The 4069-nt window shown below is 41.8% G+C and overlaps 3 non-coding genes across 3 annotated transcripts; all 3 read right to left on the bottom strand.

Annotated features, from left to right (window-relative positions):
* On the bottom strand, positions 1 to 197 carry LOC119319896. The gene has a single exon (XR_005154715.1). It is a non-coding gene; the product is annotated as a U2 spliceosomal RNA (small nuclear RNA).
* A 1531-nt stretch (positions 198 to 1728) lies between these two features.
* Positions 1729 to 1925, bottom strand: LOC119319893. Its single transcript, XR_005154712.1, has one exon. It is a non-coding gene; the product is annotated as a U2 spliceosomal RNA (small nuclear RNA).
* A 1514-nt stretch (positions 1926 to 3439) lies between these two features.
* Positions 3440 to 3636, bottom strand: LOC119319895. The gene has a single exon (XR_005154714.1). It is a non-coding gene; the product is annotated as a U2 spliceosomal RNA (small nuclear RNA).
* Between the last annotated feature and the right edge of the window lie 433 nt (positions 3637 to 4069).

Raw genomic sequence — 4069 nt, forward strand, 5'->3', positions numbered from 1 at the left:
TTGGGGTGCGCCAAGCCTGGGCAGTAGTGCAACGCCCAGGCGACACATGAGGGCCCCACTAGCAAGCTAGTGTGGTGGACCCTGCCCCATAAAAAATAAATTTAATATCGTTGTGGGCACATGGCCCACATATCAGATATTAAACTGATAAGAACAGATACTACACTTGATCTTAGCCAAAAGGCCGAGAAAGGTATGCTTTAATCCGCTGGCCTGAGTCTCCTCTTATAGCTATCTTGGACGACCCCGCTGCTTGCACGGGCGAGGTGGGACTAAACAAGTTAACAAGGAATCATTAGAAACCTGCCTCTGCGTGCTCCCATTTTGGACTTCTTGGCCCAACTAAAGATTAGTAGCCCAATGCCTCAACAGCCCAGTAATCATGCTCATACATCATTAGTTGTCAAGTAATAAACGACAAAATAGTTAATTAACTATTGCTGGCTCCTGCAACTCATCCAAGAATTTGTATCTGGTCAGCAATGTTTCCTAAATTAGTTTATTTAAATAATGATGTAATTAAAACAAGTTTTTTGTCATTTGGGGTTCAGAATTAGCTTCAAGAACTCAATTATCCCTCCCTTTTTCTTATAGTCTATTCCTGTGAATCAAATTGATGAATAGTATCACCACAGAAAAAATTCCTATTCTTATGTTTTTCCTTCATTTTCTCAACCAATCAAACAAAGAGGCCCTAAGTAGGGGAACGTTCTTGGAAAAAGTTTATTTAACTTAGCAATCGATAAGCTAATCAGAGAAGTGCTGACCAAAAAGTTCTTTGAAACAGGGGTGCAAACAAGGTGCAGAAGGAAAGGGTTAAATCACCTCAGTTCACCCTTTCATCAGGGTGTCAAGAAAGGCGTCATGTCGTGTCACTATCATAACAGCAGCTTAAGCTAGCATTTGTAAAAAAAGCAAAAAGGTTAAGGGATTGTGGTGCATACAGAAACTTCAGAACTGCTACCTATTTGTAGCCACTATTTTCTTCTCCTGGGATAGTTTCAGATGCTACTACGTCAACATAAGTGGGTTAAGGACTAGAACTCGTCAAGAAAAGTGCAAGCCCTCACTTCTGCAGCATTCAGATTTTCATTTGCTTGTCAAGCTGTATAGGAATTTGTAGTTTGTCCTGTCAAAGTTTTGAGTGGTGACACCGGTCCTCTCGTTCAGCTTTGAGCGCTAAAACAGAGTGCCAGCCAGCCCGTTTGCTTGTTTGTTTCTCTCAATCAGAGCACAAATATTATGAGCCACTCTGCCTCGATCACTAAATAGTGAAGCCACACACCGCACATACTGAATAGCATCATAAGTTCATAACAACATCATATTTATCTCCCCCAGAAAAATAGAATTCTTAGCACCAACTTTTCAACTGAACTGGCGATCAACTAGCTGATTTTGTTCTGTCAGATTCAGTATTTTGCTCCTGGGAGTCCACACGCTTCCCTGTCTACTTGAACCCAGAAGTATAGATCAGGCAAAACACGCAAGAGCACAGGGCACCAGGTGTGTTAAGCTATAAAATTGTCATCCTTGCCCTTCGAATATTCATTGACTATACCGCTGACATTGTAGTACAACATAAGCACCTGGTTTCTTCAGAATTTCAGATTAGGAAACAAGGGGAGATGGGCCAAGAACAAAGAACTGGCTCCAACATCCGGTGATTTTTTTTATATAAGGCAAGATTAGGGACACAATTAAGACTATTTTTTTGCTTCGTATTGGTTGGGGTGCGCCGGGCCTGGGCAATAGTGCAACGCCCAGACGACACATGAGGGCCCCACTAGCAAGCTAGTGTTGTGAACCCTCCCCCACAAAAAATAAATTTAATATCATTGTGGGCACATGGCCCACATATCAGATATTAAACTGATAAGAACAGATACTACACTTGATCTTAGCCAAAAGGCCGAGAAAGGTATGCTTTGAAACAATGTCTTGTGTGTCATTATATAGCTCTCTCAGCCGCTCCGTTGCGTTGCGCGAGCGAGGTGGTACTAAACCACAAGAGACATCAGAAACCTGTCCCTGTGCGTCCCTTACTATTTTCTCCCGTTCTGGACTTGTTGGCCGGTTGGCCAGCTAAAAACTATAGTAAGCGGCCCAGATACCTCAACAGCCCAATAACGTGGCCTCTTAGTTCGGACTTTTTTTTTTTTTTGAGGGTTCTTAGTTCAGACTTCAGACTTCAGGTATGTCTCAAAAAAAAAGTTCAGACTTCAGATATGTCTCAAAAAAAAAGTTCAGACTTCAGACCGAGTACTTTCTGTCAAGTAGCAAAAAGGACATATCTTTTGAATAGCAACGTTTTCTGAATTAATTTAGTCATAAGAACATAATAAGGTATTCAGGGATTTAACTTCAACAACTTGATGGACGTATGAAGGCTATTGAAACGACTTGTTTTATTTCCTAATCAGGAGAGTAGGCTAGCAGCAACATGTACCACTCTCACTGGCCATCAACTGGGAAGGACCTAATGTGCAGCCAGCATCAACACAGCATCATCTACACATCAAAACGGAGGTGGGAGGTATAACCCAGAGAAATGTTCAACTAAGCTGACGAGCAAGTGAGCAACTAGCCCGATTCCAATATGCCTCGTAGGAATCAGTCATGTTGGCACTGCAAGCCCTCACAATCCACCAGGCAACGATGGCATGTTTCCCATGACTGCACCTCTCCTTGCCGCTACTCTCTGAAGACTGAAGACTAGCTGCATTTTCACACCATTGATCTATCAGAGAACTAGGATTGTGTGCAACTAAATTGAATAAAAGCAACTGCTCTTTGACACAAGCCACCAGCTGAAGAATAGGCATCCGGATTCCATATTAGTCGCTTGGGAAAACTATGTAGCCACTCCAGTTTTTGTACAAGACGTACAGACAACACAACTGCACAACCTTTCACACGCCTCCCTCTTAGCCTATGCACATCTCCTTTATTGTAAGTGCACATGCAAAATTTCAGGTCGCCTTGTGATGTAAAATACTCTATATTACAAAAAAGTAGAGTCATCAAGTGGAACTTGGAGAACATGTTCTTGACGTAGGGGTGCAGTGCTGTTTTGTTGAACTGAATATAGTACAGAAAAACATCACTTGTAAATATTCAGAAGTTCAACTCAGTAGCACATAAAACCTGATGGATATTCATAGGGAAATCTATTCAGAGAATGCTCCCAAGTGAAAAAAACGCTAAGCATCCTTATTATCCTTTGTCTTCTGCTTGGTGATGCAGCAACAAGAATTTGATTTCAGGCAAGCTCACTAGCTTTACATATAAAACGGGACGCGAGCCTTTTTCAGCAAGCTAACTAATTCATATAAGCAATCAAGGATAAAAATTATTCTTTTTTATTACAACCAAAAGACTGTTTTTTTACTTTAATCAATCAAAACTATTTTTTTTCTTCTTTTTTACTTTGTATTGGTTGGGGTGCGCCAAGCCTGGGCAATAGTACAACGCCCAAGCGACAAATGAGGGCCCCACTAGCAAGCTAGTGCGATGGGCCCTCCCCCACAAAAAATAAATTTAATATCATTGTGGGCACATGGCCCACATATCAGATATTAAACTGATAAGAACAGATACTACACTTGATCTTAGCCAAAAGGCCGAGAAAGGTATGCTTGAAAAGACTGCCCTGGTTCTCCTTTTATAGCTCTCTCGATGGCTCCGCTGTGTTACACTGGCGAGGTGGTACTAAACCAACAACGGCGTCCTGCCTATTTCTTCCGATTCGGACCTGTTTTGGCCCAGCTAAAGTGTAGCAGCCCAGCTGCATCAAAAGCTGATACCCATGGCCTCACGGGAGTAATTTTGTCAACTAGCAAAAAAAAAAAAATACTGCTGGCACATGGCTGCTCATCTGAGAATCATATCTTTAGCCGGACAAACAGCATCAACACAACATCATCTAGGACCTGAACAGAACTATAACCCAAAGAAATGTTCAACTAAATTGATGAGCCCAAATCCGATACATCTCGGAGGAATCACAGTCACATTCCATGGTCCAAAATGATGCACATCAACATCATCTAGCAAAAATGTTTGTCTC

Source organism: Triticum dicoccoides, chromosome 6A (genome assembly GCF_002162155.2).
Source record: "Triticum dicoccoides isolate Atlit2015 ecotype Zavitan chromosome 6A, WEW_v2.0, whole genome shotgun sequence".
Lineage (NCBI taxonomy): Eukaryota > Viridiplantae > Streptophyta > Magnoliopsida > Poales > Poaceae > Triticum > Triticum dicoccoides.